The sequence below is a fragment of the Podarcis tiliguerta genome (genome assembly GCF_965153285.1).
Source record: "Podarcis tiliguerta genome assembly, chromosome: 2".
Classification (NCBI taxonomy): domain Eukaryota; kingdom Metazoa; phylum Chordata; class Lepidosauria; order Squamata; family Lacertidae; genus Podarcis; species Podarcis tiliguerta.
Window position 1 is genome coordinate 94,578,762 of NC_139535.1, and position 26,905 is coordinate 94,605,666.

The 26,905-nt window shown below is 46.0% G+C and overlaps 3 long non-coding RNA genes across 3 annotated transcripts in view; 1 reads left to right on the forward strand and 2 right to left on the reverse strand.

The window, feature by feature from the left end:
* Window positions 1-10,596: 10,596 nt before the first annotated feature.
* On the reverse strand, window positions 10,597-14,490 carry LOC310671789. The gene is made up of 3 exons (XR_014508195.1): window positions 13,652-14,490; window positions 13,113-13,302; window positions 10,597-12,203 (listed from the first exon to the last, which is right to left on the reverse strand). It is a non-coding gene; the product is annotated as an uncharacterized lncRNA (long non-coding RNA).
* Window positions 14,491-19,908: 5,418 nt separating this feature from the next.
* LOC310671736 overlaps window positions 19,909-26,905 on the reverse strand; it is a 112,767-nt gene continuing 105,770 nt past the window's right edge. The window contains exon 2 of the long non-coding RNA XR_014508129.1: window positions 19,909-24,263. This is a non-coding gene — a long non-coding RNA (uncharacterized lncRNA). The remainder of the gene's footprint in view (window positions 24,264-26,905) is intronic.
* On the forward strand, window positions 21,674-26,004 carry LOC310671735. Its single transcript, XR_014508128.1, has 2 exons — window positions 21,674-21,812; window positions 24,647-26,004. It is a non-coding gene; the product is annotated as an uncharacterized lncRNA (long non-coding RNA).

Here is a 26,905-nt window from a genome sequence, read left to right on the forward strand (position 1 = left end):
GCCTCAGTGGTCGAACATTTCAGAAGTCGAACGGTCTTCTGGGACAGATTATGTTCGGCAACCGAGGTTCCACTGTATGTTGGAAGCTGCCCAGAGTGGCTAGGACAATCATTATTATGGAATAGGACATCCCTATTTTCATTAGAGAAATGTCACAGGGTATGAGAATACATGGAAGACTGGCTTTTCAAGCCCAGCATTTCAGATTTCACTCAGGAATAGAACTGCAATGTCACACGCAGCAAAGTTCAAGGGCCAGTCCTTTGGCTACATTCAAATGGTGAGGAAGCTGTCGCTTTTACGAGTACCTTTGTGATACTGCGTTGTCTGCCTCAAGGGCAATTCAGCAGGAATTCCACTCTTTTTAAATTATTTATTGATTAAAAATTTGCATATCTATACATATACGAATCTAAATTTTCTATTCTCTACATAATTTTCTTTTTCTTCGTATGATTCAGCAGGAATTCCACTTAGGTCAGGAAAGTTTGGCCAGCATGAGAATGGTGTTAGTGGGTGTACATCAGTCCCCAGTTCAAATGTCACCTCAGCCATGAGTTCATTGGTTCGCCTTGGACAAGTGATTCTCAGTCTTATATCTGCGATATGGGGATAACAATACTGCCCTACTTTATCCCCAACCTGGAACCCAACAGGGGGACCTATATCTTAATGTTTTTACCATAAATTTGTATGGTGGTAATGGTGCCATTGCAACCCACTTCAGACCAGGTCACAACTTGGTAGACTCACTAACTGAAGGCCAATGCCCACCTTTATGGAACTGCTACCAGGGTTTCTGAGGTAATGCAGTTGGCTGAGATAATATCTGTGAAGCGTGGTAAATAATTCCCTGTTAAAATACTAGCACTAGCACTTAGGAAGCTATCTGGTACTATCTGTCTATTTAGGCTAGTGTGGTCTACTTCGACAGGCAATGTATCTGCAGGGTTCTCCGGTAGAAGGTCTTTCACATCACCCCTTACCTGATCTGTTTAACTGAAGAGTCTGAACCTGGAAAATACTGCATAGAAACCATGTATTCATTCATTGAGCTATTCTTCCTCCCTACAAAGGTGTGTACACACACAGAGAGACAGACAGACAGACAGACACACCCACACACCTCTTGGGCAGGCCTTGTCTAGGATTGGAATCCAATACTTATTTCAGCCTAAGTGAGACTCTAGAAGCTAGACCCAACATGTGGGTACCACACTATGATTCACATGGATAGCACAGACCCCTTAGACACCCCAAGACCCCTTCCTCCTTTGGGAAAAAAAAGGGGCTTTTGAGTGTGTGTTTTCGGGGGTGTGTTTTCTGTTGCTTGGTTGGGTTAGCAATTTCTGTTTTGGGCTTCCTGCTCTTCTAGCTGTGTTTTATTGGTGATATGGGGAGAGGCTATAGATGTTCCACCGGGGTTTTTTTTAGGAGGGGGATTTCTCTGCATTGTCCGTTGCTTTTCTTTTTTGTGAAAACGGGCATTTTGTGGTGGCCACAACAGATCTCTAGATGTGCCCCATGCCCCCTAAAAAAGTGGTGGATCCCCAGAGCCTAGACCAGCAAGGCAGGAAAGCTGTTGTAGGGGTGGGGCACCCCTTTAAGGAGCCAATCGGAGGTCTAGTTTGCATGAACAGCAGCTGAGGTAGGAAATGTTCTCTGGTGACTTCATACTTCTCCATGAAAAACAAAACAAAACTCCTCTCTTTGGAAAACTAGCACATTAGAGGGGTTAACCATTCTCCTGTTGCTTTTGTTGAATGGAGGACCATTCAGTCATGCTACCCTCCCCTAACTTGCAGTCTAAGGTCCAGGAAAAGTTTCACCACCTCATCTGTTTTTCATGTGAACTGCAGCTCCCATGGTGCTGGAGAGGGTGGGGAAGTGAATTGCTGGCTGGGGGAAAGTACAAACTGGAACCGCCAGAAAAGCAATGGAGTAAAACTGAAGGAAGACTCGACCTTAGTCCAGGATTCCAAGAACTGAGCAAAATCTTGGCGGTCTCTGAAGGGAGGCTCCCAGCCTAAGCATAGGCCACAGCAGGGGGGAAAAAGGTATTATTAATCCATTTGAACATTGCTGTACTATCTTTCCAACCCTCACAGCGGCTTACAAAAATAAACAGTGAAAGCACAGTACAAAACCAAGAACAGAAAACAAAAGAAATGCAGTGATCTTCTGAAAAGGCTACTGTGATTGCAAGATTGCCTTACCCCAGTATATTGCCCACTTAACAGCCACATAATACCCATTCCACGTTTGTAATAAATTGTAGCACTGCTCATATTTTGGAATCCCATGCCTATCGGCAGTACCCTTTCCAGCCCCTGATAAAAACATTTTTGTTTAGACAAGCCTACCCAGAAGGCTGAAATGTGTTTTAATCCGTTTTAGCTTATTGTTTATTTTATTTTTAATTATTTTTTTTAAAAATTGGAATATTTGAAATAGTAGCTTTTACCATTTTTTACTGATAATTTTATTGTTTCCCCCCCTCTTATTAAACTACTTTGAAGTTGTTTTAACAAGCGGGCATATATACATTTTATTAATTTATTTATTTTTTTAATTAAAGTTATGCCAATTATAGAGGATCTGTTTTAATTCTGCTGCATCAGATTTTTACTGAGACATCATGAAACAGCAAATAATGTCTGTGTGTGGTTTCTCATTTTCTCCCTGGGGTGGGGGGTGGGGATCACAACCTGGGGGGGGGGGGGTTAGGGGAGATAAATGACAATAGGAAGTGATGTGAAATGACATTCAAATTTCCAAAGTTGGTAACTGCTGGGATCTGTTTTTTATCTCATGCAAAGTATAAACATGAAGCAGAGCCTAATTATAAGTTGGGGTGGGCATGAAATCAGCAAGGGGGCTAATACATGGGAGAAGCTATATTCTCTTCAGTGGAAAACAAGGTGGAGAGGTATCCCAAATAAACTTGCTAAATATCCCATTAATCTTTTGAAAATACACTTAGGGAATATATAGTGGAACACCATTACGTATGTATATTACCCATGGCAGAACATTCATCTTAACTGCCCCAAATACTAAATTTACAGTAGGTAGCGCCCATCTTTCCAAATCACAGGAAAAATCCTTCAGCACCCTAATTAAATGCCTTTTAATCATTTGAGAAATCTCTCTCAGAACCAAAATACCTAGATATGTTATGCCCACTGGGCACAAATAAAATTGCCATTCGGTGTATATAGTCGACGGTCTACCGTAAGCTCACTGGCATTCATTCAGAGTTCAACCAATCAGTTTTATACCCTGAAATTCTACCAAAACCATTCTTTCTTTTCTTCCTTCTTTTCCTCCTTTCTCCTTTCCTTTCTGTTCATTTATAATCCCCTCCCCCGCACCCTTTGTTAAATTTGGAAATAAAAAATACTTTTTTAAAAAGGGAGGAATGTTTGGGTACTGGAGAAGGTGGCAAGTCTCAGAGGCCCATCATCTCCTTTCGATTACCATCTTCACCTCTGTGTAGAAAGGCTTTTCCCCTCTGTCACTGGACTTTCCTGTTCCCTTCTCTGCTCCTCTCACCTGTCCTTTTGAGTTCATACTCCAGCAGTGACTGGAATTATCTTTCTCAGCAACTTGGCTGTCCTAATTTTTGCAGGGGTGGGGGGTGGTTTAGAGGGGGCAGGACGCCTTGAGCATCCATTCTCATACAGGGAATGGCAGAGACGATGGGATAAAAAAATCGGGAATGGCGTCAGATGCAGGCTGCAGGATGCCCTTGGCTGCTCCTGGCCAAATCCAGTGGGCAGACCAGTCTCCCAGAAATTAAACAGCATGAGAAAAATATGAGGGGGTAGAAGGGGAGCAGCTCTCCCCAAAATTAGTCAAGGCAGGTCATTTATGTTTGACCTGCAGCCGGTCATCAATTAAAGCTGCAAAATCTATGTTGAGAAGCGGCTCTTCCTTTTCCTCCTAAGGGAAACAGGAGAACAGCAACTGATAAGACGAAAATGAAGAAAGTGAAATAGGTGGGCCATCTGAACATGTTTAAGTACATCAGTCTGTGTTTTCATCTTTGCTGCTTCCCCTCTTCCTATCCAGGTATCGCCATCCATCTACTGATCCGTCTCTGTTTCCATTTGTCCATCTGTCAGGAACTAATTGGGTCTGCATTTCCTCATTCAGACCAGATCCTTCTGCGTAGCCAAGGCTTCCTCTCACGCTTCCTTTCAGCTTTCCAAAGGATTTATTGCTTGGTGTGTTCTCAGCGAGAGAAATGCAGTGGCTTGATCCTGTATAAATGCTATGTCCTGTTATCTGTTTTTTGTTGACCTATATGGCCATGCATTCCTTAGTAATAAATAGCATTCTGCATATGCACAGAGGCACTCCCCCACCTTTATATGTGAAATGGTTCCTGGGATGGTACTTTTAAACTCTTTTAAACTCTGATTAAATTGAATTGTGGTTTGAAACGTGCAGGAATTTACCTATTGTAAAAGGCTGGATGCTGGCGCTTCAGTTAATCAGTTTGTTTATTAGGATTCTTAGGACACTTCCATGCTTGGAGCAGGCAGTACAAATCCCAAACAGCCTTTGTTTTGCATGTGATCTATACTTGGGGTAAGAAGGTGACGTCTTCTGAAGGATGACCTCAGCCAGAAAATCTCCCCATCTTGTCAGTTCAGCAAAATCTCAGGATACCATAAAACATACAATGAGAGTATCCAACATACAACTACAAGCCCCAAAATTGCGTGAGTATAGTTATGATATCTCAGTGGACAAAAGCATACAAACAAGTAAAACAACATACAACAGAAAGAAATGGTTAATAGCCTGTTTTGACCTTATCAAGTTTGTCCAGGCTAGCCTACTTCCTTGGGAAGAGACTTTTCAGATTAATCTTCATAGGGAAATATGCCAGATTATTCCTCCCACTTGTCCGTGAATGTCAAGATTTGGTCTTATTATAAAACTGTTTCTCTGTAAACATAACTTGTAGCTACAGCATATCCCATTCCAAACAATAATAAACAACAAGCAGACTAAAAAAAAAAACCTTCTTACTGCAGCTGAAGATTGGATATATGATAGCCTAGGCGAATTTGTAGCCATGTTACGTATTTGCATGGTTTTGAAAACATCCACAGAATTATTGGGGCTTGTCATTCGTTCCTTGTCAGCAGATTCCCCACCCCAATAAAAGCTTCTTTGAATGTATAACACGGACCGGATGGGACGTATCTCAAGGAAGAGATACTCTCAAACTGGAAGCATGGGCAATTTACCAGGAATCAGATTGTGAGTGTGTACCTGCAGGCGGAATCTGGAGCCCCCAGCAAAGAAAAAAAGTCTGCTCTTTGGACCCAATAAGGGCAGAAGACCAAGCTCCTAGTATTTGCACATGGCTTGGCAAATGTGGAGGTCTTACAGCACCTGCCAATTGCAGGGGCTGATGCATTGCACATCTTGTTCCCCTTGGTGCCTAAAAAGACCACTGAGACTGGAGGACGCACAATCCTGCATTAGGGTAGTTTATTAGGTTACCAGAAAAAGACATTTTATGTTTCTGCTCAAGCACAAGGAATTTTTTGATCGTTTGACCCTGGTGACTGGCTTGGCACTACACCAAATGCCACACCACTGATGATGATCAGGACTAGAAGCATCATAGGAACACAAATAGCAGCCTTCTACTTTTCAGAGGTTCTACTGCAAAAGTTTTCAGCCTTTTTGAGTCCATGGCTCCTTTGGCCAACTACATTCTTTCTGTGGCACCCCTGTGGGGCTCAGGAGCCCAGTTGTGTCACCCCTTGCCTGCGGAGATGGCAGCCTCTTGCCGTTTTTTGAACACCCTCCCTTGTGGAGTGTTCCCTAGCCTCCTCTCCTCTCCCCTATCCTTGGGAGTCCTCTGGGCAGCTGCCGCTGCTGCTCCTGGTCTTTGAGATGCCCCTCTGCTCCAAAGAGAGGTGTCTCCTCACACTGCCCCACAGGGGCCTGGGAAAAGGATGCTTCTGGCCTTAGTGGCCCAAAGAAGACTGGCTAAAAGTGAATGTGAGGCCAGCACCTTACCTTGGGAGACAGCAGTGGCAGCAGCCGGTGCTGCTAGGCTTGTGTAGTGGAAATGCTCCCCTTCAGCACCAGGCATTCAGCTCCCAAGCAGGCCTTGCACACAGCAAGCACAAGGCCAGCACAGCGCCTGCCTGCCTAGCCTCCCACTTGTCTGTCCATTCCCAATAGCAAGGTCTGACAGACTGGCTGGCTGGGCGCCCTTGCTCCCTTACTCTGAGGCCACCTCAGCTCCTCGCAACCAGCACCCCCTGGCCAGCCCCAGAGGCACCATTCGCCTGAGGAGCTTGTAGCCAGGGCGGCTGCAACAAACAGCTTTGCAAGCCCTTGGCAGGCAGAAATGTGAGAGGGCATCAGAGGAGGGAATGAAGGAAGGAAAGAGGGACAGAGGCTGGTGTTGCCTGCAGCACCCCTGACCATCATTCAAGGCACCCCAGGGTGCCACAGCACACTGGTTGAAAACCACTGTTCTACTGGATCAGATCTATGCTGAGAACGGTCTACGCTGTAAGAACATAAGAGCAGCCTTGTTGGATCAGGCCAAAGGCCCAACTAGTCCAGAATTTAGTTCTTAGAGCAGCCAGCTAGATGCCTACAAGCAGGAACTTCATGCAACAGTATTCTCCTCTTACAGTGGAAACAGAACATAACCATCAGGGTTAGTAGCCGATGAAAGTCTTATCCTCCAGGGGTGGTCCATGGTGGTAGATATCCAGGTATTCTGCAGTAGACTGATGCATGGGAATAGCCAGGGTTTATTTTAGGGGGGCAGGACACCCACCTCTCCTGTTCCAGAACCGACGTAATTGGTCAGTTCGCAGAAGCAACACCCATCGCTCATTTGGGTTGCCAGTTGCATCACTAGAATGCGCCACAACACCATACAAGTGACCTCAGCAAGCGTTTCCATTCCAAATATTCTGATTATTTCTATTAGTATTTTAATTTATTTACTTGATGGGGGGGCAGTTGCCCCCCTGCCCACACCCATAGATCAGCGAGGGGCTCTGACTCCCATTTCCTTAACAGCAGCAACAAAAACTGCTTTAACCATCTAAATGAGGCTGTTGTGATGCAGAAAGCTGATTAGGAATGGACTTTTATGAAAGCTCAGTTCAGTTTTTGCTTTGAAAATGAACCCCTAGGCTCAGGATGTGCTCAGAGGCAGCCTGTTCCTTGAAACCAGCTGTCCTCAGCTACAAGGCAAGACTAAGGCAACTGGAGTTTGGGAAAAGAAGAATGAGATATTATGGGGAAATGTTAGAACATTCTGAAGAGCATGGGCAATGGGGACAGAGAGAGAATACGTTTATTTACTGCCCACTTATAGAAAATAGGGACGTGGGTGGCGCTGTGGGTGAAAGCCTCAGCGCCTAGGGCTTGCCGATCGAAAGGTCGGCGGTTCGAATCCCCATGGCGGGGTGCGCTCCCGTTGTTCGGTCCCAGCACCTGCCAACCTAGCAGTTCGAAAGCACTCCCGGGTGCAAGTAGATAAATAGGGACCGCTTACTAGCGGGAAGGTAAACGGCGTTTCCGTGTGCGGCTCTGGCTTGCCAGAGCAGCGATGTCACGCTGGCCACGTGACCCGGAAGTGTCTCTGGACAGCACTGGCCCCCGGCCTCTTGAGTGAGATGGGCGCCCAACCCTAGAGTCTGTCAAGACTGGCCCGTACGGGCAGGGGTACCTTTACCTTTACCATAGAAAATATCAAGGCAGAATACAAACAGAATGTAAGCTACATAAGAACAATGTGAATATTGTATTCCTTTCTTATAATATTAGAAATGGGAAGAAAAAGTCATCCAACGAAGTTGATGATCTGGATGAAAGGAATTAATGTTTCATACAATGCATAACTAACTTATGGAATTTTTCGTCACAAGAAGCCGTGATGGTGGCTGCTATCTCTGAAGAGGGGTGTGGGTGGGTGTGGGTGTGTTTAAAGAAAGGATTAGAGACAAAGTCATGGGTCTACCAACATCTACTGTTAACAATTGAAATCCTTCCGTTTTCAAAAACGTCCAGGGCAAAGAACAATGTTTGAGATGTTTGGAATGCTTAAATGCAAATTAGCAAATGAAACCAATATTCTGCATAATGAAAACCAAGATTTTGGGCCAACCTGTTGAGCAGATTTTGGCCAGCCTGTTGAATAAGCTGCCTCCAAAATAATCAGAATATATAATAGCTAGGACTTCACTACCTATTGACTGGTTTTCAAATGTTTATGCCACCCAGAAAACAAGTGAAGGCCAAAAAGATGCTGGTTCACAACTCCCTTCTCCAATTCATGAAGCCAGTACCTGGAGGCTCACTTTAGCAAGGCTTCTACTTACCGTAATTCCAAAAACGAATGGATAACTTCAGTGTCAAGGTGGCCTCAGTCATAAAAAAAATACATTTACCTATAAATAAACCTCATAAACTCTAAGACAGACCAGAGAAAACAACTAGCAATGTTGAGAAGGTAAGGAGACACTGGTTACCTCTTTATTGCACTTCAGACATGCTACATAATTCAGCCACAAAGTTTAACAAGCCTTGGCCAAAATGCACATAACTAAGTTCAGAAAAGGATGAGACGAATTCACAAAGGGCAAGAATAACAATGCTAGCTAGCTATGAGGCAAAGCCAGCCCCTAAAATACTTGCAGAGCAAGCAGCCCTCTGGAAGACACAATCTAAGGGGTCCCCTGAGTTCTGGACACTGGGAAAGACCCCCAAGTCTTTGAGTGAACTTATGAGTGTGTCTTAGAATTAGGGGACTGTGAAGCACACACACACTACAATTGTAAGGGCAAAGCACAATACAGTATCAAATTCAGGATGACTCAGACACTGAAGTCTTAAGAGTCAGTTCCGTTTCCAGGTTTTTTCCTATTCTTTGCAAAAGCGCACTTGGATGTTTATTGGTATAAGTAAACACAGCAAGTGTTTTCACAGAAGACACAAAAAGAGCAGTTGACCCTTTCACTCTTTTCTATGAATATGATGAGGAAGAGAAAGCGAAAGAAACTTGAAACCTGAAAGCACATGCCAGCCAACAAAAGTTTTCATATTTGCATTATGGATATGGGAAATAGAAACAAACAAAGTCCTCTTTTAGGTTCAGCATGGGACTCTTAATCTCAGGGCAATGGGTTTGAGCCCCAGGTTGGGCAAAGAGATTCCTGCATCTCAGGGGGTTGAATGGGATCGCGGCCCTCATGATCCCTTCCAATTCTACGATTCCTTGCCTCTATGATCACAGCTGAAGGCAAATTCTGCAATGTCAGGGATGCACTTCCCAGCCTCACCGCTAGATTATGAGCATTGCTACCAGCCAAGAAGGGATGCGGGTGGCGCTGAGGGTTAAACCACAGAGCCTAGGACTTGCCGATCAGAAGGTTGGCAGTTTGAATCCCCACAACAGGATTCAGGGGTCCCTTTATCTTTACCAGCCAAGAAGTACACATTTCCTGAGATGAGGGAAGTTAAAAGGTAAAGGGACCCCTGACCATTAGGTCCAGTCGTGACCGACTCTGGGGTTGCGGCGCTCATCTCGCTTTGTTGGCCGAGGAGCCGGCATACAGCTTCCGGGTCATTTGGCCAGCATGACTAAGCAGCTTCTGGCGAACCAGAGCAGCACACGGAAACGCTGTTTACCTTCCTGCCGGAGTGGTACCTATTTATCTACTTGCACTTTGACGTGCTTTCGAGCTGCTAGGTTAGCAAGAGCTGGGACCAAGCAACGGGAGCTCACCCCATCGTAGGGATTCGAACCACCGATCTTCTGATCGGCAAGTCCTAGGCTCTGTGGTTTAATTCACAGCGCCACCTGCATCCCTTGAGGGAAGTTACCGTACTTTAATTAGCAACCTTGAGTTCCCAAGCGGCACCGTCCTTGTGCAACTTCTTCTTCAAGGATGGCTGGGAGAACTTGCACAAGTAGCAGGAGGGAATAGCGCCTGAATTAGCATGAAGACAACCCATTTTATTATGGCACACCCTTTTGCAAACTACAGCATCGATGTAATCCTCAGTCTCAGGTATGTACTGTATATGCACATGGTTTCCATGGTATGGAAGGAAAGCACATGAAATCACCACCACCCTGCCGAAACTAAGCAGGTCTGGGTCTTGTCAGTGCATGTATGGGTGGCCACCTTTGGCTCCCTGATAGAAGATAAGGCAAATATAAAAGTAAGTAAATAAAATAAAATTGCAAAAAAAATTGTTGTAAGGGGTGTGGAATTGTGGTCCCAGGGAAATTAAATGCACAGAGTACAGATACTGAGCGACTCAATTAGAGCTGGAATGTATGCAAGATAAGCAGAGTCACCCTTTGCAAAAGCAATGATAGGCCCCGTTCAGCCCTGAGAGGGAACAATAAAAAGATTACTTGGCTAATACACTCGGTAGATGTACATTTCCTCAGGCATCTGGATCCTGCCACTGTTGGGAGATACAATACAGGGCTTAGTGGACTTGACTCAGTGCAGCTGCTCCTTTACTCTTACCGGCAACAGCCCCCCACCCCAATAGAAACAATAAAGAAAGGTGAGGGTGGGGTTTGCCAAACAGGATCTATTTAATTGCTTTTAAGATTCATTTCAATGCAAATAATTTGGGCAGGGCCAGACCTAAAGAACATTTGCCCAACCCAAGGATTGCAACATTATCATAGCCGTGGATGGAAATCGAGAATGACAAAACAGAGCAAATAAAATGAGACAAAACTGGTTACCCAGTTGGAACTACTCCCCCTCCAAAGGTCTCTTGGCATGGATAAACAGCATAAAGACAGAGGAGCAAATTATCAAGTTTTTAAAACGCGTTCCTTTTCAATAACCCAACTCAAGTTTTCTTTATTTTGAATAAGCAGCTAACTCAAAAGGGTTCTTATCTTACTTGCAAAATTGCAAGCATCTGAGTACATTTATATCTTCCTGTTACTACTTCAGTTGGTTGACTTTGCTATATGTTTCCCCCCTTAAGGGTCAACCATGAATACGATCCTGAAATACAGACTCACTAGAAGATTCTGTTGAAGTTAAAGTGCCTTGTGTCAAGGGCTCTGATGCTCCCATCATCCATAGCAAGCTGTATGCCATGATATTGACAGCCAGGAGGCATACAGTGATGCACTCTGTATCCCTATACCACAATGTGCTTCACTTGGTAGCATTGGCAATCTTCTACTTGGGCCACGTGTACATTTTCAGTGACACACAATGTAGCGACACACAAGAACTTTCTGGGGAAATATTTCAAATTCTGAAGAGCGAGCATCAAATATTTAGGGTCCAGCCCTGTACAGAACCGAGGAAATATTTAAATACTTAGGCACCGTCAGCCAACAGTTAAGCCCTTGAGTGACAAAGTGTCTGGAATGGTTTCCCCAGTCCTGACGCTTCCAGTGCTTAATTTCTAAAATGAGAGACAGCTGCTGTGTGGATTTTAGAATGCACAGTCAATTATATGTAGCATGTGCATCTCACACATATAGGCAACGGCGATACACCCTGTAGCAGATGTTAAGCAAGTACAGCCAGAGACACAGCCCAAGACATTGTGGTGCCTGAGGCAGAAAATCTAAACTGCCACCCCCACTGGTGAAAGATAAAATAAAACAAACATAGCCATTGACAGTTTGCTGCCCTTTAATGATACCCAAAACTCTGCTCTCAGAGGCAAGCCAATGTACCCTGCCTAATAGTGTGACTAGGTACAGTCACCCTCCCTAGACTGTGTGAATGAACATTGAGTGTGAATGTCTCGTACTGATGAATACTACTCTGAAGTAAGACGACTAGCTAAACAGTGCCATGACCCAGTTTCCTTGCGCTGTAAAATAACTGCTTTCTGAAGTTTATGGTTGATTTCCTCACATGTGGCCCGGATTTGCTGCCAGGGTGGAATCAGAACTGGCTTTACCCAGGAGAAAATCTGAACTCCCAAGGAACTATTACCCCAAGAGAATTTATGTAAAGGCTATGATAACATTTACATGAGAGGATTTAAGGCACTTGTGGCCCCACATTTGCTTACTTGGGGGACGGCAATATTGAGTCAATTTCACCCTGTCATCGACTTCAGATTTTGTTCTCTCTGCCATACAGAAGAGTTGTATACCGGAAGTAGGTCTTTGCATGGCTGGGAGAATGGCTTCAGGCCTTCTGGGGGTAATTAAAGAGCAAAACCAAGGCTGATTAACTGTGGATTGCTTGGAATGTTTCTATATATTCTAGTAGCAGTCCCTTCTTTGAGAAGGGTTTTTTGATTGCACACAAAAAATAATTCTGTATCCGCATACACCTCAAAATCTAATCTGGTTAGATGTTCAAAACAGAAGATACGAATATCTTATTTCCCTACCAGTTTTAATAACTCTCTCTCTCTGTGTGTGTGTGTGTTTGGTACAAAAAAAAAATCAGCACTTGAACTTTAAGTGAATTAAGGATAAAAAAAACCCAACACTGACACATTTAATTGTAGGGTGTTTTTTTCATGATATGATCTTATTTTGCCTGAATTCCGAAATATCACCACAAAATTAAATGGTGAATTTGAAAGTTGCTATTTTTTCTAATGAGATGTTTAAATCCTACATTTCAAAAAAAAATAATGGACGGTTATTGATTATGTAATATCTAAAGGCCAGATGATCCTTTATAAATTACCATAGTGGCAATTAATGGGTTTACATGGCTGTGAAAAGGCAACCTGCTTGTCATAAAAGCAGGACGGCTTCAAATACATTGGGACTGGGGTGAGGGTGGTTGGGGCATGTCCTAAGCTCACTTACTATAGAGCAAGTTCCCAAGAATTCAGTGGCACATACTCCTGATTAAATATGCTGAGGTTCATGTTGCTAAATTAAAGTGGAATGGCAATAGCTCAGTGGTAGAGCTTGCATGCAGAATATGCCACATGTTCACTCCAGGTAAAACTAGGAGACCACTGTCAGACATCCTGGAGAGCTGCTGTGTAGAAGATATTGAGACAGATGAATTAATAGTCTGGCTCGTTATAAGGAAGCTTCCTAAAATTTTAATTCAAAACAGCAAAATTACCTCGACACTCACCCCAAGAGCGAGTCCTATGTATTCTAGAATTCTGTCTCCTGCGGACATGCAAATTGCAGGCTTTCATTCAGTAGTCAAAGAAAACACTACATTAAATCAATGCTGCTCTTTCTTGAAAAGGATTTCGGAGTACATCACTGTACTAAAGATGAATTCCCACGAAACCTCCCCTTTTAAAGTTTTCGCTGTTCTGTAAAAGAAAGAAAAAAACTTCACCGAATGCCGTATTTTCCAGATGACACCTGGGTTCAGGCATTATCCATTTGTTTCCAATAATTATTCCTTGCCTAAAAGCAAAACAACAAATAGACGTTGCAGCACAATCCTAGAGGCGTCTAAGAAGAAGGAGGCCCCATTGACTTCAGGGGAACTTACTCTTAGGACTTGCAGCCTTAAAACCATTAACAGATTTCACTGTCCTAGTTACACACACACACACACACCCCTCCCAGAACGGACGGATAGATTAAATTAGAAATGTTAACAACTCTCTTAAGTTGTTATTTTCCCGAATGGGATTGATTTTGAGCTGACATCACCTTTCAAAACACAAGAGAAAGAGGCAGCGCGTGTGCTTTCCTGCTTTCGGTTCCTAACCGGGGGTGGCGTGGGGTGGGGAGGGTGGGGAGTTCATGTTCAGTCGAGGGCCGGAAGGTCACCGTGGGGAGCGCCGCTACAAAGGAGCGCCGAGTTCAGCGCCTATTACGTTCTGCACAACCTGGCGGTGTGGCCTCTCCCCCCCCTTTTTTTTTTCTTTTAAGAGACATATTTGAAATATCAATCATATGCCTTTCCTTGAAATGGCCCTTGTTTAAACGGTCACAGATTGGAAGGCCTGTTCAAACATTATTGCCCTAGACAGACAGACAGCCTAATAGCTCCTTGGATGAGTTGAGTTTGAAAGGCCAGTATAAATATAGCGAGAGGGGAGAGAGAGATTTTTTTTTCAGGCCCCCGCTCGCAGCAAGGGCATCCCCCAGCGCAAGCCGGAATTTCTGGAGCAAAAAAAATAAATGCACACCCAAAGGCAAGAGTTCTGGCCTCCGATTGGCTCAGGAGCCTCCAACAGCTGGGCCTCCTTCCCCACCCCTCCCCCGCACCCCCCTCTCCTTTATCAGATTGGAGAGATCCTCCCTCTCCGCAAACAAAGAACGAGAGTCATTCAAGCGAGACGAGGCGTCCCGCTGATTGGCCGAGAGCTGCTAGGCGCGACTGCGGGGATTTAAGGTGGACGAGCGCCTTTGGGGACCCCCCCCCATGGAAAATCGCGGAGGGGGGGAGGCTGGCTTGTTTTGCAGCGAAAGGAAACTGAGCCGGGAAAGAGGAGCTGCAAGAGCTTATCCCAGTTGCTAGCCAGTCTGGCTTTGACTACGGTGGGGTGGGGGAAAAGTGTGTTACTGGGGGTGGGTGGGGGGAAACAAGCCCGCCCCTCCTTAAGAGAGGCACGGCGGAGAAGTTCCCATTGATTAAAGCTGCGAGGGGTGGGGGGAAGGGCAGGCTGGAGCGGCTCTTCCCAGCAAAGCTGCCTTTCTTCCCCTCCCCCCCTCTTCCTCTCCCTCCCTCCCTCCTTTCTTCCGCCCCGGGCGCTCCTCTCTCCCCAGCTCCGCCGCCGCTGCTTCTCTCCTTTCGTTCTCCCTGGGGGTGAGACCTGAAGCAGAGCCGGGCAGCGAAGCCTCTCGGGCAGCCTCGGCTGCAGCAGAGCGTTATTTATCGCGGCCGGCTTGCATGCACCGCTGCCGTCTCCATGCAAAGCCTTCTCTGCAAAAGCAGGCATGCACAGCCGGAGCTGTGTGTGTGTGTGCAAACGCGAGGAGGGGTGGCTGCAGCAGCAGGAGGAGAGCCGGAGGGGAGGGAAAGGAGAGATGGGGGCAGGATCGGATTCTGCAAAGAAGAAAGAAGCGGCTGCTGCAAGGCACAGCCCGGCGACGGAGCAGGCAGCTCTTGCAGGAAGGCGCCGCTTGCAATAACTTTTTATTTTTTGCTGGAAGCAGCAGCAGATCGCCGGTCGAGCAAGAAGCGGGGGCGATCGCCTTCGATCCCGGAGGGGACTGCTCTCTCCCGGATGCACCAGGATCGTGTCCTCTCCAGCTCGGAAGATGCCAATCCGCTGGCCTGGGGGCGAAACAAATGCGTCTGGTCTGCAGTCGTGGGGGGGGGGGTGCGCGAGTTGTGCTTTGCAAAGCTTGGGGGGGGGAAAGGAGCCGAGTGGATGAATCAAGACAGCAGGCAGGCGAAGAAGTGGCTGATCTCTGCGGCGCTCCGGTCTCCAGCGACGAACTGCATGCAGAGCCATGGCGAGCCGGAGACCCGGATGTACGTGCGAAAGCCCAGGGACTGCGAAGACACGTGGTGACTGGGAAACTGGAGAGGGATCGCCTGTAATGAGATGCTGCTTCCTCCTCCCCGCCTCCCAGCTGAGCTTGTAAAATATTTTGGCCGGAGGCGAGATCCCAACGAGGAAGCAAGTCTCCCCCGCTTCAGGGTTGCAGAGAAAATCCGCGTTGAATTTTAATGTTTTATTGGGGGAAGGGGTGCATGTGTGTAGAGAAAAGGGCAGGGAGGGGGAAAGAAAACACTGTGGGGGGGTTGCTCCCTACCCCCAATCTCTATCTCTCTGTGTTAATAACTCATTGGGGGAAAAGGGACTGGCTCTCTGGATTTGCAGGTATGTGGTTTTATTTATTTCCCGCCTCCCATATTATTTCCCCACCTTGTGAACAATTCGCCCCATTCCCTTCACCCCAATATCTTATTTAAAACAGAATAACATCCAATAAAGAGACAAAAAAAATATGCTCGATCTGATTGTTTCGAATACTTGGGAAATGGAACGCGCAAAATATCGTACTGGAGCGAAAATAAAACATTTTTTTTAAAAAAGCAATTAATTAATTAAATCCATGTTAGGATTGTATTCAAATGCAAAACGGGCCCAAAATGGAAATGCAGGATTATAACAGTCACATATCGCCTAAAATGTAATTAGAAATTCTTAGTGTATTAAAATTAGGGTGGTTTTACATATACGGTATTGTAAATTTATTTTTAAAACAGTGGGTCTTGGGGAAAACTAGGCGTTTGATTTCTGAACGTTAGAAACACTGATGATAAAGGGGTGGGGGGATTTCCTAATGCTAACTGGCACGTGACATAATTTCCCACAGTAATACCAGTAACATTATTTCCAATAATACTGTATTAATAACTTATAAATAAACGGTAATATTTGGACCATTGTGGACACCTTCATTTGAACTTTTTCTTTTTTCCTTTACTCAAAGTCCCGTCAGTCCCGTCAGTCCCGTCAGAAACAGTTAAAGGTGATTAGGTCAGAAACTAGTAAATGTTCAAATATTTCGGTTGGCATTTTAATTTAAATCTAGGCTTCGGGCAGGTGGAACCATTTTTGTCGGGGTTTGGCGGTTGTTAACGTAAAAGGAAAATAATTGTATTAAATACGAAATTGCAGGAAAAGATGGAAAATCTGTCCCCTTAAATTGAACAAAAAAACAACCCTATTTACATGCAAGAGGCCCGGCAGATTCTAAACACCCTAAATTTTCTAAATTTAAAGGAAATAGATCTAAGGCCGAAAACAAAATGGATGGATAAAATGAAGAAAATTTAATTTTTGTTGGTAATAACAAATACGAACAAGCAAGTGGGGATTTTTATGAACGATCACCCCCTTTTTAAGGATTCAGAATTTCAGTTGCAGAAAATAGACTCGCCCGTTCCCTTTGAAAACTGCCCATGACGTTATTATTTGTTTCCAAGTTTTCATGAATAAAAACGTTAATGGTTTGTGGAACAATGGCTCTATAATACACAAATACCACAGCCAGTCTTAGCATTGTATTTCCCAGGCGTTTTTAAAGGGCTTTCCTTCCCAAAGGCGTGGGAAATTTTGCTCTAGTATATTCCAGTTTGCAATGAACAAATATTCTAAATTAACTAGAGCGCTGGTGCGTTGGGGGTGGGGGGTGGTCGTTTTTGGTAATATAAAAGCTGAATTCACTAGAACTTTAAAATAAATTAAAAATTAAAAGATATTTCTATACAAGATTTTAGCGAGACACGCATTAAATATATTGTGCATCGGGAGTTTCGAAGAGCCCAACTCTGAATACCTAAAACATTTTTTCCCCTTTATTAATTAAAACACCCTCTTAAAAACAATCTCGATTTAACTGGCGAGAGGGGAAGCCAGGAAAAACACAACACTATTTTTGTAGTAGATTTCTTTGCAAGATTTCCCACCTATGCAATTCTTTCTATTTTATGGGTGCCTTAAGCTTCATTTCCCCCCTTTCTCTAGCGTTTAAAAGTATACATATATTTAAAGAATATAATTTAGATCCAATCTTATCTGCCACATGGCTTTTTTTTTGAGGGGGGTTATTTAAGTTTGGAATACTTAGTCCTATTTAATTTTTAGTAGATGCTGTGGAAATCCTTGCTTCCGAGTAAACGTAGGTAGTCTCGAACTGTAAATCCTATTTAAAAGGAAAAAAATCAGTTTTTCTCTTTGATAAAATGTACTGAGCCAGAATGAAAATAGGAGCTGAACGTTCTCTTCGTTTTGTTCAAATAACCCACCATTTGAGTCTTTCCCCACCTCAAAAGATTAAGTGGTGCTAATATTGAACATCTAGCTTTTGCCCCCGTATTGGTGCATCGAAATCGCCACTATTCTGGAGATTTACACTGGAATTAAAACTTGCCGTGCAAATGTTTTTTTTTAATTAGAAAAGGGGGTTTCGGAGCTAGACTCTTTGCTTCCATTCCTTTATTTATAGGTACTTGTTTTGCAAAATGTTTCCATTTGGAATATCCTTTAGTACTATACCAAATCTTTGCACCCTCGCCCTGGCTAGTGTGGTTTCTCCCCCTTTACGCATATTTATTATACTGAGCTTAACATCTTAAACTCGCGGGTCCTCGGCTCTATCTTTCGTCGCCCCCTCCGCGCCCAATCCTTCCCCTCTCGAGTTAAGATATATATATTTTTTTATAAATTGATTTTCCCCTCCCGCGATTTATATATTGTACAGGGCTTGTGTCGAGAAGCCCTTGTTAATATTCTTTAGCTGGGATTGGGGCGTTCAGGTTTTCAGCGCTGGGAAGGGGGGGGGGAAACCCTCCGGAGATTTTGCGGAGTTCATATTGCCTCTTCCTCCCTCCCTGCTTATCCCCCACCCCTTTTCCCCCTCTTTTAAGACTTGAGTTGAAAGTGGCAGGGAAAAAAAATAATTAGATGGAAATAAAAGATTAGACTAGGAAATCGGGCAGGGCTTTAGGAGGATATAACACTAGGGACATAAGCCACACATTAATAAATCTTTCTCCCAAGATCTGACAAAAGCTGCATCCTACAGATTTCTCTCCCTCTCCTCCTCTCCCCCCCCCCTTTCCACCCACTTCTCCCTTTAATAACTAAAACTTTGCATCTGCTTTAGAGTTATTTTTGCCCCAGTGCCTCGAAGCTGCCAGGTACTCGGAGGTTAAGTTCACTGTGTGCGTTTGTAAATTTATTTGGAAAGATAAAGTGTAATCAGTGGATGGTGGGGTTTTTTGGGGGGGTGGGGATGGGATTTCTTTTCTTTCTTCCGGGAAAGAGATTTCTTTGAACCAGGAGAAAGCCCAGGCGCCAGATCGTATTCTCCTCCCCTCCCCACAATTCCAAAATTTTAATTTTGATGGGTTCATTCTCTTTCGCTCCCCCCCTTTCCCTCCCCAGTTGCTCTGATATACTCATAAGACCTCTCTGCGTTTTAAGGAATATGGGGCATTTTCGTTCGGGGTTTTTAACATATCGTGACTGTCACCTCTCGATCCATTTTCAAAGGGTCCCCTTTCTTGTCTATTGAATTTCCTTCCACGATCGGATCGTTATAGATTTCTAACCGCGTGCGTGTCTGTCGAACCCCGACTCTGCAGAGTTGCCTGGGTTCTTGCTGCCTTTGTTTAAGATATATATGAGATATTTTTAAAGGTCCAAATTAATCACAGAACCCTAGTTGCAAAGGGCTGGAATAATTTTGTGTGTCTTTATTCTTTCCTGTGTTGTTGTTGCCGGTTTATGACCTTTTCATGCTGTTAAAAGGGGCGTCTTGCCACATTTAATTTTGGTTCCAATGAGATATGGAAAAAGGGGAGCCCGGCGTTTTGAAGTAATTTGATAAGCCATCAAGTAGCAAATCCGAATGGGGAGGAGGGAGAGGAGGTGGGGGAGAAATTGGGGGGGGGGGGACGACTTGACTGCTCCAGGTAGAGTTTTCTTTATAACCTGAATTTACAATGAAAGCATTCTCCTTTATGGATATAATAGATTAGATTTCACAACTTAATTCAGCGGAATGGTCGCGTTTAAGGATCTCCGACTGATTTTATTACACTGAGCCAAATTGGATGTTTGTGCTTTTAAAAGGGAAACGGTTGTGACATGAAGATATATAATTTTTAAAGTAAGAAAAAAAATATACGATGGTGGGGGCAGGGGAACAAAATTATCTAGGGGCCTGGGAAAGCCAGGAAGGACACAAACGATTCAAATGTAGTTTCTGGAGGCCAAGAGTTGGAAAGAGAGAGGCGATCTGCAACAACAACAAAAAAACCCAGCAAGTGAAATGAAAGGGACGAGGCTCCTTCTGAGGCAGGCGTGAAACCGACCAGATCTATAGGGTCATTTCGTCGCTTCGGCTCCAGCAGCCTCTGCTTCTTGAGGATTTGATCACACTTGAGAAGCCTTGTGTTGTCTATTTAAAATAAAATAAAAACAGTTTGGGGACGTACATGAGGGGGTAGTTGCTTTATTTAAATTTTAAGGAAACCGCCACTTTCATTCCTTGTTTACCGGTGACTTGTAACTGGAGAGATTAATAAGAGATAATAAGCGTTGCTTCCGCGACCGCATTTGCGTTTGGTAAAAGCAACAGACGGAGCTCTCCTTTCGTTGCCTTCCATCGGAAGCTGAGCATCGGGCCAGGGGTGGTAGGGGAAACTTCCACGGCGGAGAAATTTGGAAAGACAGAACTAGGGCGCAAATTTATGATGGGGCAAGGAAGGCGCGGGGGTGGGTGGGATTTTTCTCGGTGGATCTTCTATTCGAGCCCTTGGGGAGGAAGACAAAAGCAGAGGGAACCTTAAAAAAAAAAAAAAAGGGCGGACGGGAGAGGGAGTTGTTTAAAGATTCTAATCTTAATTTAAGGACCCTTTCCTCTTGCAACGCAAGCCCCAAATCGCACATTTTAAGAAGCCTAATACAGAATTGGGTGTCCAATTTTATATGCATACACACGCACTTTTTACGCTCCACGGACTCTCTTGTAAAACCGTTCAATTCGCCATCCGCCTCCGAACCGATTCTTTAATATTGACAGTAATTGTGCGTCTATATAAATGCACGTCTATAAATGCGAGTTGCACAATTTGTGTTATCACAGACCTGTCCTCGTCCCTATGCACACAAAGAACCCGGGTGGGGGGGCAGTTTCCCCCCCTTAACGGTTCTTTTTTCCAGAGCTTCCTTTGTAAACAAAGGGCTGGACTCGGAGGAGGTAGATACGATGGAGTCGCCTCTCCGGCTCTCGGTTGAACCAGTTCGCAGCAGATCCAAGGACCGATGTGGTGGTGGCGGCGGCGGCGGCTTTGGTGTAGGCGGAGGAGCCGACCCGCAACGCAGAGACCTTGCGGCAGCGAGGAGAGAGGAAGCAGGGCGTCCTGTTGGGAGCCGGCGAGGCGGGGAGAGAGAGCTTGGCCGGCGTTTTCTGGATCCGGCACATTTCCAGCTTCGGTGGGCTGCCAGAAGCTTCCGGCGAGCCGGGCAGAGCGCGCGGGTTGCGCAGGCCACCTTGCGCCGTCGGCTCCGCGCTGCTTGCCTGCCTGCCTGCCTCTCCCCGGTGCCGTCGGGAGAACGCGGGTTTCTCTCTCGGTTCCTTCTTCGGAGCGCTAAGGATCTCCGGCTTCTTGCGCTGCCAGAAAGCGGCCGAGAGCCGAGCGCCGCCGCCGGAATGGGCGAGGGCGCGCCGGCTCTTCGACCTGCCTCTGCATCTCGAAGGCCTGGGCCTGGTTAGCGCGTCCCCGCGGGCAACAAACCCGCGCAAAGCGGAGCCAGGACCCCGTTCTTGGCTGCCAGCAGGATCCAGGATCGCGCCCCCACGATTAAAGAAGTGCTGGGGAGAAGAGACCCCAAATTTAGCCAACGATGAGGAGTCGAAGTCTCCTTTAAAACACACACTTTAAAAGCGCGCAGGCGGAGCGGGCTCCACGCTGAATCCGCGCGGCTTCCACGATACGTGTCGGTGCATTTGCGCCGCGCATTATGCACCCTTTCCCTACAGGCAGGGTGGGATTTCCCCCCCCCCCGGTGTTTCCAAGTCCCCTTAATTTCAGTGGGAGAGTGAAGTTTGGGAGCAGGAGAGCGCTCTGCGCCGAAGCTGCGATCCTGGCTGTTAGGGGAGTGAGATCCCACAGTTTGCAAACTGCAGACCGAACCAACCAACTCCGCATTGTATTGCATTGAGGGCTGGGGTCGCCACCGGGCGCTGCCTCGTGTGTTTATCGGTTTGCCCCAAGCGGGCTGTGTGGACGCACCCCCTGTTCTTTCTTAGATGCCCACGACGAGAGCGAATTCAGCATCTGGCAAAGAATGACGCCGACGGAGATCAGAGGCAACTTGATGCAATCTTACCTAATCAGGTATTTTACAATGGATCTAGGGAAACAGCGCCGGGGCCTTGTCTCTCTCCTCCCCCCACCCCCATATCTCAAGCATATATTGATACCTACTGGGCAACAGCTAAGTCGCATTGCTTACATAAAGGCGGTGCTACCTGCCTAGAAGGCTAATATTTTAACGCCAGCTCCTTCGGAGCTTCCAGGAGCTTGCACGGCGAGTTTCTTCTGTTCAAAGAAATCTCTTCTCTGTAGAGCAAGGGGAGGGGGAGAGACACCCCCCCCAATGCACCCTTCCTAACGCATCACAGACTCGTGGATTACACACTACCTTTCAAAATATTTTTTGAACACCCAAAAAAGCGCCTGAATCTCTCCCTATCTCATCCCACCTTTTAATAATTCCCTCGCTAAGGATCTGTAGAGAGCCTGGCATGTGCGCATAGGTGGAAGGTTTGGATTTTTTTTTTCCAGTTTGAATTTATAGTTGCTTTAAATCAAAATATGTGACGCACAGATTCGGTGGGATCTGTGGGAGCGCGCAGGGAGAGAGGAGGGCGGGGACGCCTGGATTTCCGCGGGGGCGGTGTTTCCTAGTGCCTTTTGTGCTGAGCCCGAAGGTGCTGCGTGGGTCCCGTCTCTCTCCGGACTCCTGGATCTCTGGATTTTGCCTCCCTTTGTAGCTGCGATGAGGCCCAAAGGCAGGAGGAGCGCACCTTTCCCTTGTTCCAATCTGCTGGGTGGGCTCCCTGTTCTGCGGGAGACCTGAACGTGAGCCAAGGCACCCTAGACAGGGGAGCTGCATCCACGCAGACCCTTCTCCCTCCTTTGCCATGCTCCCAAACTCCCGTCTAATGGATTCTGCGCCCATCTACCTTCTGGCGTCAGCTCCTTCCACCAGGCTCTGCGTCTCCTACTCCAGCGCGCATCTCCACCTCTACAAAGTTCCCCTTTTCTCCCGGGCCTCAGCATCTCAACCTCCCCCCCCCGCAGCGATGGCTGGTCGCTGCTGTGTCTCCCTCATCCTTTGCCTCAGTGCAGATTTGGCTTCCTGGGGCGACTTGGGGGCGCGGCACGAAGGCCTGAGAGCTCGGCCAGGACGTGTCCATTCTGGTGCGCCCGAGCACGAAAAGGCAGGAGCAGCGGACGGGGCCAACCTCAGTTCTCGATCTTCAGCATCTTTGGCTTTGGCTTCGCCCCCGACCCCACAAAAGCCGGCTGGAGGGGCCAGATCCTGAGCTGAGAAGGCCCACTCCAAACACACAAAGGAAAGGGGGAGAACCACCCTCATTCTCCTCCTGCAGGAGTCCCCTTAAGCCCCCCCCCCCACTCCTGCATGGCCCTCGTGATAGCTCTACTACGGAAGTGTGAGTTTAAAAAAATTGTTCTTGACAGCGTCAGGCTGCCTTGTGCCCAAGTCTCTGAAACCTTGCTCCTTGTCTCTCCTTCCTTGCTTTGTTGAGGGAAAGATGCAAGGGAAAAACAATCTCTTGTCTCAGTAAAATCAGAGCTGTCCATTCTTTCCATAGGAAAGCCTCCGTTGCCTTTACCTCCTCTCCCTCCCCCAAATTCAGGAAGCCAAGATGATATGCCTAGTCTACAGGATAGATATACATAAACTAATAATGCACAATGTTTAAGAGGTTCCACCGGCTTTGGGGAGAGCCTTGTTCGGTAATCTTTGAAGATGCAATTTACAAATGGACCCTGAATGAGCACAAGGATTCTCATCTTGATATCTCAATCTCCCAGGCATATATTACATTACAATGTCGTTTGCATTTCTCCTTTGAAAATGGGTGTGGGGGTGACCAGGTGTTCCAACTTCAAAGAGGGAATTGGATCATCCGTGTAAGTACACAAACACACCCACCCACCCCACGTTGCACTGGATCTCCATTGTGCTCTGTCTCTTTTCTAGCCTCTTCTATTCCTCCCAACTAAATGGTGATAGTCTATTGGGTTGTGTATTGCTGATGTTTGAACATGAAACGCAGAACTGTGACCTGAATATGTGTACCAGATTGCCTTATGGAACAGATAGCACATGATGATAGACGAAGTTATGCATGGGGGTGCTTGCCTAATTGCCTCCTATTTAATTGAATCATTTGTGGGCATCCATATAGGAGCAGAATTCAAAGCCAAAACCCGTGGAAACAGTGGGATGTATGTAGTGGTATTGCTCATTGGTGGTAAGGCTTCTGGTAGCAGAACAGGGACAGAAGCCATGGGCATAGCCCCACAAATCAAGTAAATCAATAAAAATACTTAACTAACTGAGGTTCTGCACCACCTAACATAAAGCCTGCACCCCTGGCATAAATCCTGGCTGTGCCCATGTCAGAAGCATGGTTTGTTTGCTTTTTTGCCATGGCAGCCCCCATGACCCTCTAAATTTGCTCAAGAGGGGCCCCACCCTCTGGAGTAGATATAGGGTTATGTAATCCGCAAGGGTGGCGCTGTGGCCTAGGGCTTGCCGATCAGAAGGTCGGCGGTTCGAATCCCTGCAACGGGGTGAATTCCCTTTGCTCCGTCCCTGCTCCTGCCAACCTAGCAGTTCGAAAGCACGAAGTGCAAGTAGATAAATAGGTACTGCTCTGGCGGGAAGATAAAGGGCGTTTCTGTGTGCTGCTCTGGTTCGCCAGAAACGGCTTAGTCATGCTGGCCATATGACCTGGAAGCTGTCTGCAGACAAACGCCGGCTCCCTCGGCCTATAGAGCTAGATGAGCACTGCAACCCCAGAGTTATCCGAGACTGGACCTAATGGTCAGGGGTCCCTTTACCTTTACCTTTACTAATCTGCAAGGGGGAGAGGCAATAACTGCCAACATTTTCTTCCCTCCCTGTGCTGCAGGTGGGAGCTTTACTGTCACACTGAGCAACACTTCTGAATGCAGCCCCACGATGCTTCTACAGGGAAGCTCTGGAGAAAGCATTTTAAGCATGGCAGCTATGCAAGACCGGCTTCATAGCATATTGAGAGGTGCATTGGGTTCAAATCCTGGCTCATTTATTGACTCGCTTAGTCAATAAATGTGCTGACCCACATTGCAGGGTCATTGTGAGGATGAACACGCCCTTGACACATTAAGGAGCGGATCTACACCACAGTCAGAAAAAAAATGCATATCGAACTGGATCTTGAGTACAGGCTAGTGAAGTCAATGGGACTGGCTTCTAAATAAATTTGTGTCGAGGGCAGAATTGTAAAAGAAAGAAAGAAAGAAAGAAATGTGGGAAGGAAATGATGCCCTCAGCAAGCCACAGCGCGATCACAGCAAACAAGGGGAACAGACAAATATTATACACTTACCCTGCAATTTTAAATCTTAAGCACATTGCACTTAAATAGCATTTATATGTTTATAATATAAACCTCACAGCAAAAGGCTTTTTGGCAGGATGCAGACAATTGTTTTTGAGAGAGCTGAAAGTGGTTTGAGGAAGGATTTCCCATACTGTACATCCACACGTGTGTGTGAACAGACTGTCTCCCCACCCCCACCCAAGCAGTCACCTCTGGTCAAGCAGGTTTGGCAGGTTTTTGGCCCAGGATAAAAACCTGACAAACCTTTTCCTTACAGGCAAAAGTGGGATAGCTGCGCACCTCGCAAGCAACAACGATCCCTCCTGCAACACTTTGGAAAATGCTTGTCTCCAGTCTTAGTATGTAGTGCATTATGAAGTTTGACTTTATATACCGGATATATGCTGGCACTAGCAAAAAAATACCCCCAATGGATTTCTATGGGACTACCCCAAAGGATGTATTTTTAATGACTGCAGTTTTAGGCTTCTGTTCTGAGTCTCTGAAACCAGTGAGCAAAACGGTGAGCATATCCTGAATGTTCCTCATCCCCCCCCCCGCTCCATCTTTATAGCACAAGCCTAAAAGGCAACCCTTGAATCTAGATGGTTTCTTCCAGCAGATTGATACCTACCTTCCATGTATTCTTTTCAGTGCCTGCTGAAGACATTATTATTTAGACAGACCTACCCATATGTTTAGAAAGTTGGTATGAGCTTTAATTTGTTTTGGCCTATTCTGTTGCTGTTTCAACTTTTGTATGTTTTAGATTATGGTTGCCATTTTTTAAAAAAGTGATAATCTTATTGTTTTATCTTTTCGTAAACAGCTTTGCAGTTTTTTTTCTGTAATCAAGCAAGCAGTATATAAATTTTATTAAGTAAATAAATAAATAGCTCAATAACTGATTTCTTTGTTTTGTTTTGTTGGGCGGGTCGGCCGTCTGGAATAAAAGTAATCCAAAACACACTAGCAAGAATTTGAACTGGAGCGAGATGTACAACTCTGGGCAAGGCAGAAATTACATTTTTGTTTTTCATGCAAAAAAAGTCCCCTTTCCTTTGCAAGTTTAACATGGGAATTGTATTCTCACGTGGTTAATGTTGGAAATGGCTCCCAGGCCCGATCCTAAGCCATGTTGACTCCTGAGCTGGAAAATTTATGCACCTGTGACCACCAGGCACTTGCAGCCCTCTGAGGTCCTCAGCGAGGTCCATGAAGTGTTCACCGCCCACCGCATTTCTGCTGCCTCCCTGCAGAGTTTGTGCTTACCTAAGCCATCCTTCCTATGACACTTGGACTCCTGCCAGGCTGCCAAACAGCTGTTTGGTGACCTCGGAGGGGTACCATTCTGATGGGCAGGATGCAGCCTGGGGAGCAACCTTCCTGCATTCTGCCATCCCCCATGCAGTTTGAGCAGGCCAAGAATTGCATAATTGTGATGGGAGGAGCGTCGCTCAGGGAGGGGAGAGTTAACAGCCTTGGCACTGTGGGTTCCTTTTGGAGGAAGGGTGGAACCTAAATTAAGCAAATAAATAAATAGATGATGTCTCTTCTCAATAAGTCTGTGTGTGTGTGTGTGAGAGAGAGAGAGAGAGTGTGTGAGAATGGCCTCATCCACCATTGGCACATCACTGGCTCCAGCCACATCTCTTTGAGTTGCACCCACTGGCAGGCAGCCTCCGGGTATCCATGCACTGTTGCAGGTGTTTCATGCGCCTTGTGGCTGCATGGGGGGAGGGCGTGAGTACAGAAAAGGTTGTCCACACCTGATATAACGCCACCTGTTTCCACTGCCTAAGGTGG